The sequence below is a fragment of the Notamacropus eugenii genome, chromosome 1 (genome assembly GCF_028372415.1).
Source record: "Notamacropus eugenii isolate mMacEug1 chromosome 1, mMacEug1.pri_v2, whole genome shotgun sequence".
NCBI classification, from domain to species: Eukaryota; Metazoa; Chordata; class Mammalia; order Diprotodontia; family Macropodidae; genus Notamacropus; species Notamacropus eugenii.
This window is the reverse complement of record NC_092872.1, coordinates 95,604,194-95,614,401: the sequence shown is the minus strand read 5'-3', so window position 1 is coordinate 95,614,401 and position 10,208 is coordinate 95,604,194. Positions and strand designations below refer to the sequence as shown.

General features: G+C 37.6%; 1 long non-coding RNA gene across 1 annotated transcript; it reads right to left on the bottom strand.

The window, feature by feature from the left end:
* Positions 1 to 643: 643 nt before the first annotated feature.
* On the bottom strand, positions 644 to 7,456 carry LOC140504777 (uncharacterized). The gene is made up of 2 exons (XR_011967241.1): positions 7,295 to 7,456; positions 644 to 1,553 (listed from the first exon to the last, which is right to left on the bottom strand). It is a non-coding gene; the product is annotated as an uncharacterized lncRNA (long non-coding RNA).
* Positions 7,457 to 10,208: the final 2,752 nt, after the last annotated feature.

The window sequence follows — 10,208 nt, the reverse complement described above, 5'->3', positions numbered from 1 at the left end:
AGGTTAAAGGTAACAGATTTGGGTATAAAAAGCCAGATTAACTGGAAAGATTCAAGGAGATTCTCAAAGTCTGCACCCCATCATCTTTGTAAACTCTGATCAGATTCTGGTTCCTCCCAGTTCCCCCTTTTGGACCTCTCTTTTCTTCCATTTGAACAGTTCACAAATGTTTTCATTTTAACAAAGGAAAAGTATAAAGAGGAGCAATAGCTGAAAGCTTCAAAAGGACAGATCTAAGCTTCTTGTAAAGGAAAGTTTAGATAATTTAAAACTGTTCCTCTGAGAGGCTGAGTAACTGACTTCTAAAGTTCTTCTCAGCCCTAGGGACAAAATTCTCCACCCACACAACTTGAGTTCCCCTCTCTTCTGCCAGATATAACACTTACACAAATGACCTGGGGGGGGTCTGACTACCAAGGAATAAAATCAGACGGAGTTTAAATCTCCTTTATAAAAGGATTTTTTCCCTGAAGTTTGGATTCAAAGGGATGCACCTGAGGACCTAGAGGGCCACATGTGGTTTCAAGGCCACAGATTTCCCACCCCTGATTTAGACCGATATTCAAATCCTAAAAGTTCTTCCCAACCCCTCAAAAATGTAGAATTTAGGGAAATCCTGTTTTGATAGAAGGAAAGCACTGCAGACGCTAAAGACTAACATTTATTAAAAATGGACAATTTTAAAGTTCAAAACTTCATGAGAGAAAGTTATTAAAAACTTATATGAAAAGCTTAAATGTGACATCACTAGATCACACCAAACTGAGCTGCAGCCCAGCCATGACTGTGAACATATGTGGACACTTGAATTTGGAGGAGCTGAGGGGCATAAAAGTGTATGTAGTATCTACTGGGGCTCCTACTCAATTCTGTTTGTTTCCCCACCTTCCTCTCCTCAGGGCAGCACCTTCTGTAGTGTTGTTCCCATCTGTTGCCTAGACATCATCAAAAATCCTCTGTGTTTCATGTTCTCTGAAGCCTTGGTTTTCTAAGTGAACCACTTCCTGGGAGCAGGGCAAAGTGCTTTGGTTTGATTCAGATTCTGTACCGATTTAGACTTTCCTGCAAACTGAGCCACAGTGAAGTTTTTGCATATTGAGACTGTCATGAATTTTAAGAGGTAAAAAAGTTTAAACTTTGATAGCGGCTTCAAGTTGTATCTTCTGTTGTGGTAGAAGTTTGGGTTTCACTAGACGACAGGATAGGGGCTTGGGTTGTATTTAATTCCAAAAGGCTTAAATGTCTCAACAACTCCATTTGATACATGACACTTAAAAGTATAATTCCAACAACTATAGCAGAGAGGCCAACGCAAAAGCAAATTATTCCTAAGACAAAGTACTGAGGAATATAGTCAAAGGAAGCAAGTGCTGAAATAACAGATCCAATTAAAGACAGTATTGCTCCCACTTTGATTATGCCAAGGGGGCATTTGTATTTGGTCCAGCAAGTTTCTTCTTGTGATCTCGACCGAGAAGGGACCAGCTGAGCATCACTGATCTCCATATCTTCCTTTGAACTTTGTCTTCCTAAGAACAGGATGAACTTCTGGCCTGGGGAAAGAAAATTCCAGATGTCATGACTTTTTCTCTAGGACTAGAGGAAACTTTCCATGTAAATGGTAATCATCCTACTTTCAGCTAGAACACATTTAATTTCACTATCCAAAGTGAATGTAATTAGTCAGATCCTATTTGGGATTTTTTCTGAACTATGGCACTGAGAAATTGTTTTCAGAGTTTATATGGGGATGTTGGCAGTAAGAATAGACAGGAAGTTGCACACTGAGAATATCTACACTTCACTCATTCTGCTTTCACTGTACTTTTTTAAACTATATTTTTTGAAATATAATAAAGTCATTCTCAGAAATTTGGGTGCTTTTATAAACATAGTGACTATTTAATTATTGTGCACTAATATAGTAGTAAGAGATGGGAAGATTTGATCCCTCTATCTTTATCAATGTAGTTATAAAAAATAACCAGAGATTAGGAGTTTTTAAACACCTTACCATCCTTTTAAATATGGCCCTCTCTGAGAGAGAAGGAAAGCAACCTTATTGGACAGAAAAATGATTGACTATGCTCCCAGAATGACCCTCAAAAGATATAATCCTGTCAAATCTCCTTAGGAGCTAGGGTCTACTTCAAGTGAGGGTTCCTTCTTAACTGAATTAACTCCTCTTGATAATTCTCTCAAGGGACTTGGTGTCACATCCTAAAATGATCACCTTGGATGGCTGGAGTTTTTTATTTTTGCTTTTGGGGTTAAACATATCCTTATTTAGCCCATCTATGTTTAAATGTAGGAATTTCAAATCCCTTTATGATCAGTAAATGTTACTTTTTGGCTTTGGGACCAAGATGGCAGCATATGTAGTATGTAGGTAAATTTGAGGATAGTGTCTAACCTAATTCATAGTTTCTTCTATTACAGCTCTTTTGTGAAGTTTGTCAGAAGTCAGTTTAACTATTTAAGCTCCTGGAAATTCAGCAGCTTAGCACAAAGAAAAGGAGTGGAAGGGTGTGTGGGGGAAATCTTGTACTATCTTCTAATTGATTGTCTCCATAGGGTCAGGTTGTGCTAACACCACTGGTGGTTCAATTCCAGGACCAAAGCTAAGGCTCCTTGCACCCAAAGAATTACTAAGTTCATAAATCTCCAATAATGATGGAAATGCATTTAAAGGAGAGCATAGTAAACTATTTTAGTTTTCCAGAATGAAGATTGACAAAAAAAAAAGAAAAGAAAAGAAAAGACAAAACAATTGATGGGTGTAACATAAAGGACCCCGACATACACAGGAGGGCCTGCTGTACAGGTTCTTAGATCTGCTTTTCTAAAAGGAAAGCAACTTTTGAGCTGTCAACAATCTGCTTTAATCAAGCACATATATCATTCACTTAGTTCAGGGGGAAAAGTCTGAGCTTCAGAGAAAATACAAACAGAAATAAGATCAACAGACAAGGCTTCCAACTGTCTAACCATAAGCAATACATGGTTACCAGAAAGAGAAATGCCAACATCTGGGTTTTTAAAGGTGAGGAGGAGGTCCTTCGTGGCTACCCAGAGTCTCATCTAGCTGAACAAATATTTCTAACGAGTAAGCCCCAAAACAAAACCTCACCTCAGAGTATATATACACTTTTCAGATCCAGAAGGCATCACAATCCTTGACAACCAGTGCCTCATTAGAAATGAACAAAAGGTGGGGACCTTCCTACATAACACATCTCCCCTAATCAAACTTCCCTTAAAGAGTGGGGAAGATCTTTAACTCTTATTAACATAATTAACATTGCAAAGGGATAGCTCAAACAAAAATAGGATCTAGGAAATTAATTAGGAAGTGAAGGTAGTCCAGGTAGAAAAGAAATTCAAACAATCTTCCTTCAATTTGAACATAATCAGGAGAAAAAGATTGTTTTTAATACCCTGTTGGCTTTCTATTTAACTGGGACAGAGCTGACCTCAGCTTTATCACAGAAGTACAAAAATGAACAGATAAAAACAGTCTTGGCTACTAAGAAGGAAGGAAGCTTTAGATTTTCCCCTGCCTTTATGTATCTTGAAATTCTCTTGAAGTCAGGACTTTAAACTTCTTGACCCAAAATCAAGGTTGGGGAATAGATATTAAAGATACCTTGATTGCAGCAGAGGTGATCAAATGGTTTCATTTAGTGCTGATGAAGCCATCTGTTCTCCAAACCAAAACAGTTCACAAGCTAGTCTATCCTCAAGACTTATTAGAAGTGTGTTCCTTAAGACGTATCAACTGATGCTGAGTGAAGTGAGCAGAGCCAGAAAAGCATTATATATAGCAAGCGCCACAGTATTTGAAGACTTTTTTATAGACTGAGCCCTTCACAGCAATGCAAGGACCTAAAACATTCCCAAAGGACTCATGATGCAAAATGCCATCCACATCCAGAGAAAGAACTATGGAGCTGGAACACAGAGTGAAGCAGACTAATTTTCTCCTTTGTTATGATCTATTTTTCTCATGGTTTCTCCCATTCATTTTAATTCTTCTATGCAGTATGAGTAATGTGAAAATGTGTTTAATTGGAATGTATGTGTAAAACCCATAAATGATTGCATGCTGACTTGGGGAGATAAAGACAGAAATTTGGAACTTATGGAAATTATTGAAAAATGAAAAATAAATTATTAAATTTGAGGAAAAAAGTGTATTCCTTGAGTTGGCAGCAAAGGTTGCTTTGAACCCCAAAATTCTAATAGACTCCAAGGTCAAAGTGTAATAGTCCTGCAGCCAGTTTTCTAGCTTTGTAGATTTGATAAGAGAGGGTGGTTGATGAGGGGGAGAAAAGTTACTGAACAAAAAACTTGGGAGTTATTCAAAAGCAGCTGTACTTTCTCTAACCAACAGTTCCAAAGTGAAGAGCAACCCTAGTTCATTCCTCCTTCTAATCTTCCACAAGACAGACACAGTAAAGAAATAGGAAAGACATTAGAATTCTTTTTTTTTTTTTTTTTGAAATTTCTCAGCCTCCTCAGAATTTATTTTGCCTTGAGTTTGACACATTAGCTTTTTCTGGTACCTCAACCCAGAGTACCTCCCAATCCAAACTAGTCTGTTAAAAGAAAGCCTTATGTCAGACTTGCTACCTAGGGGGCTCAGATCATAGAGCCCCGGTCCCAGAATCACAAGACCCAAGTTTAGATGAGACCTGCAGCCTCTCACTTAACCATTATGTACCTCAATTCCTTAAATGTATGAAATGGAATATTAATAGCCCTTATCTCCTACAACTGATGTGAATATACAAGTTTGAGTCATTTTTCAGTCATGTCTGACTTTGTCAGACAGAGGAGTTTCTTGGTAAAGTCACTAGAATTTTTGGCCATTTTCTTCTCCAGCTCATTTTAGAGATGAGGAAACCATGTCAATCAGCACTAAGTGACTTCCCATGATCACACAGATAGAAAATATCTGAGGCCAGATTTGAACTCAGGAACATGAGTCTACCTGACTCCAGTCTGGGCACTCTGTCCACAGTGTCACCTATCTGAGTCAAATGCCTTGCAAAATTTCAGTTTTAATATATGTGCCAACTATTATATTTAGGATCTTAGACCTTTAAGGACTTTTTTTTTTTTAAAGACCAGTTAGAGTCTTTCCTTCACACCAAACACAGACTACATCTGTGTTATCACAAATGGCCTCTAACATTATTTCCAGATATCATGTCAAATAAGAAGTGACTGCCATAGACAAGGAGAATCATGTTTCCATAACACTTTTATCCATTCCCATAGCATCGGTGTTTCCTTCTATGCAAGACACTTTTTGGAGCTGGCGAGAATTCTGGGCTGCCTTGAGAGGCAGTGGGCTCCTGCCCCATCTCCCTCTGCCAGCCTACGCTGTAGATCTTCCAACAGAGGCCTGATGACTGCTTGTGGGAGGGAAAGTTAAAGTGCTGATTCCTTTTGTGCATGGGTTGGACTTCACCCTCTTCCTCGGATCAGTTTTATTCCTTTGTCTCCAACTGGTTGTCCTACATCAAATAGCACATGACATAATGGTGCTCATATTCACACTCACCCTTTAACTTGATTATTTGTGTTAGTGGCACTACCACCACCAGTCACCCAGGCTCACAATCTTCAAGATTATCTTTTCTCCTCTCTCAGGAACTAATTGAACTGCCTACCTCCAGAGAAGCTCTTAACCGTTGCCTGTTCTCTACTTCTACAACACCCTACCCCATTTCTCTTCTAGACCAGTGGTGTTGAACTGAAATAGGCCATTAAACCACATACAAGAATCCCTAGGATGTGAAACACACATTGACTTCATTACATTTCAATCTCATTCAGACTACATTAGAGATCTCCATCCAAAAGACAATTATAATGCTGCCTAAATGGCCATCCCACTGTCACTCTATCTTTGCCCTCCCATCCTTTCTTCAAACCACTATCCCAGTTATACATCCTTTGCACTGCTCTACTCATGACATTCCTCCACTCAAAAACTACAAGAAGTTCCCTCTTCTCCTTTCTTTTGCTGGTTAATTTGTGATCCTGGCATTCAAGGCCTTCCACAATCTGCCTTTTCACGTTGCTCCAAAATCTGCTTTTCTCATCCTCTTTTGAGTATGCTACATTCTTGCTAATGTATCTTACCTTGACCTGTCTATGCCTTGGCTCAGTATCCCCAATCCTAGAATGGATTCTGCCCTCTTCCCCACTTTATTGAAGTGTCTTCCCTTGTTCCAAGGGGAACTTAGTTTTTATTACTTCCTTGAAGAATCTTTCCCTTAGTCAAAGTACTTCTACCTGAATTTTGTTAATACTGTTTTGCCTGACCCTCTCCTTTGCATTTTTTTTTTTCTTTCCAGCCTTCTGTTCGAGAGAGCTGTGTCTATGTCTTTCCTACATTACTGTGAAGGCTACCAAAGACTAAGTTTGTTTTAATTATCACTCTCTTGTCAGGGACCACGATACAGTAGGGGCTTAGTATTTGATGAATTGATTCAGAACTTCTCAGAGAAGGCAAAAAGAAGCCCAAGTCAGCTACAAAAATAAAATTTTCTTTGTCTTTAAGTATCATTAATAGGTTATGGTTTTGACAATTAAAATAAGATAATCTGAGTCTTAAACTATCCAAGTACTTGAATGAATACCCTATATTCGTTAGCAAAAAGCCTATTGCTCCTCATTTGAGACCCAACTCCTAGAAAGAAACAGAATATTTCCTTTGGAAAACATTCACATTAAAGAGACTCCTGATTTTGCTAATTACTACAAAAGATTTTAATATGATAGTATCTAAAGCAGCTGTTCCCAGTTAAAGTGAGTTAGGGAAACCCAAAATTTTGTGGAAATGAATGTTGAAAACTTAAATAAATTTAAATACAAAAAAAAAATAAAGTGAGTTAGGGAGCAATTCATTTTTGTCTTAATCATTTACAAAAATAGAAGAATTCTCATTCAGGTAGAAAATAAGACATTGATACACAAACTACTTTTTGTGCCAAATAGATCTAGGGGAGGGTGGGGAAGAAGGGGAGGGCTGGAGGGAGGTGAAGAGAACAGAACAGTCTGGAACTTGACTTCTTTTTAAATATCAGCAGGAAATTGCTGGCCAGTAGAAGTGTGGTTTCTGAGGAAGAACAAGCAGCATCATTCAGGATATGTAAAGAAATTTGCAATTATTTTTTAATCAAAAGCAGCAACATTTTATGAGTGCTTCTGGTGGGGGTGGTTGTGGAGAAAAGTAGAAGAAGCAAGGTGTTCATTTATGAAAGAATCTCGTTTCACTTACCTGGCTTATTTTCTGGAGGTGACTGGGTGACAAAAAGTCCAGGATCTGAGAGAGCAACCAGGTGTCTTGTGAAGCAACCAGCCTCTCTCACCCAAGGAAAGCTCCTCTCTTGAGCAGATCTTGCATTTTCCATCTTCATTTATAGGCAGCAGAATCCTGAGTAGATAATTAGAATATCCTGGATCCTCAGGTGACTCTCTGGAAAAATCAAAGGAATATTTTTCTGAATTAAGTCAATGATTTAATTCTTCAGCTGGCAATTGATGAAGGATCTCTTTTCAAGAGCAGTTACAAGCAAACACCTGTCAACTTTCTAGCTGGCAATTGATTGTGAAGGAACTTATGCATAAAATGACAAACTAATAAACCCCTTTTGTAGTTTTGGCTAGAACTAAAGTTGCTTTTCCTTTAAATGCTGGGGGCAGGACTGAAAAAAAGAAGCTGCTGAACCAAACTGCTGTAATTGTTTTTTCTAATTCCCTTGATTAACACCAGTGTGGTACCTCTCTGGCACTTCACATGCATCTCTTTCTATTGCAGTTATTCTAAAAATTCAAGTTCATTTTATTTTCAATTTTGAATTCTCTCCCCCCATCCACTGAAGAGGGAGGCATGGCTAAACCTTAGGTAAATATGTATATTTATGCAAAACAAATTCCTGCATTAGCCACATCAAGAAAGAATGAATGCAAGAAATAAAGAAGGAAGGAAGGAAGGAAAGAGAGTAAAAAGGAAGGAAGAGAAGGTGGGAGTAAGGAAGGAAGAAAAAATGAAAGGAATAAAGGAAGGAAGGAAAGAGGAAACAAAAAAGGAGAAAGAATAAAGCTTCAATGTCCACTTTGAGTTCATCGTTTTTCTATGTGCAGGTAGATAGCATGCCTTACCATATGTCTTTTGGAATTGTGGTTGGTCATTGTTTTGGTCAGAGTTCTTAACTCTTCCAAAATTCACTATCTTTACAGTATTGTGTTTACTGTATAAAATGATCTCCTGGTTTCTTTTAGAGATTCAGATCCCATCCCCATCAGTTCTGCTCATTTCACTTTGCATCAATTCATAGAAGTTTTCTGAAACCATTTCTTTCATTCTTTCTTGAAGCACAATGCTATTCCATCACATTTATGTCCCTTAACTTGTTCAGCTATTCCCCTAGTTTATAGGCAACCCATCAGTTTCCAATTCTTTGCCACTTGAAAGTGAACTGCTATATTTTTGTACATTTGGATCCTTTTCCTCTTTCTTTAAGCTCTTTGAGATGCTGATCTATTGGCAGTATCAATGGGTCAAAGGATATCCACAGTTTAAATGCTTTTGGGGCATAGTTCCAAGCTGATTTTCAGAATTCACAAATGCTGCCAACAATGCATTCATGTACTAGTTTTCTCACAGCCTCTCCAGTATTTGTCATTTTCCTTTTTTTGTCAACAGACAATCTGAAGGGCTTCAGGCACTACCTCAATGTGTTTTAATTTTGATTTATGTAATTATTAGATTTGAGCATTTTTTTGTATGACTTTTGAAAGCTTAGATTTTTTCCTCTTAAAACTGCCTATTCATATTCTTTGACCACTTATCAATTGGAAATAGCCCTTATTCTTATAAATTTTACTCAATTCCCTATATATTCTTTTAGCAAAGAAATTTTTGCAAAGATTTCTCCCAATTTCTTGCTTCTTTTCTAATTTTAGCTGCATTGTTTTTGTTTTGCAAAAAGATTTTCATTTTGTATCATCAAAGTTGTACATTTTATCTCCTGTGAACCTCTCTCTCTTCTTTAGTTATGATAGTTTCCAATGTCAATATTATGTTTATTTATGTGTTTGTTTTATTCCTTTAATATACTCAGATCTCTGAGACCAAGAACTTTGACTTATTTCCATTTTCTATCTTTCTTAGTGCCTACTACAATGCTCTGCAGCTTGAAAGTGCTTATGAAGTATGATGTGAGATGGAACTGCCTACAGTAATCCTCCTTCACAGAGCTTTTTGCTTGAGAAATTCGGGTATGTATGTATGTTTAAAAAGAGAAGTATTTAGTAAAATCATATGGTTTCTGTAAATCTTCAGCCTCAGTTCACAGAATTTTAAACTGTCTGTTGAAAATTTTTTCCATTTCAAACCTTGAGGAAGTAATTCACAAGCTGTTCTAAACAGACTTGTAAAGTGGTAAATTTTAGGGCAGAACTAGGAGAACAGTTTATATAATGGTAGACCTTACCATAGACTGTCTGATCTAGTGACTCTGGCCTCCTTCATGCTGCATTATTGTATAATATACTCCATTTCTCAGTTCTGGACATTTTCTGTGGCTGCCTCCAATGCCTGTGATGTTCTCTCCACTCATCTGCACCTCCTGGCTTCCCTGACTTTCTCTAAGTTCCAACTAAATCCCACCTTTTACGGAAAGCCTTTCCCAACTCTTCTTAATTCTAGTAATCTACTTCTCAGTTATTTCCTATTTATGTTGTATATAGCTTATTTGCATGTATTTTTTGGTTGGTTGTCTCCCACATCATATTGTGAACTCCTTGAGGTCAGGGACTTTCTTTTGCCTCTTCTGGAAACTAGAGCACTTAGCACAGTGCCCAAAACATAGTAGACACTTAAGAAATGTTTATTAACTTGTTAAGAGAAATGAATTTTAGTCTTTATGATTAATCAAAGTGGAATATTTGTGAGTGCTGGAAAGATTGAGAGTAGACTCATCTCTATGTGTAGATAAAAAGGAGTGAAAGAGCTGATCATGGGAATAAATGGATTGAGGAATTAGGAAGTTAGAGTATTCAAAGGAACATGGGTATCTACGTGGAAGTCCCCTAGTATAAATGAATCAGGATAGAAAGACTGTGAGTCAGACATCGAATTCATTGAAGAAGAATGGAGAAAGCCCAGGGAGTCAGTAGATAATGACCAC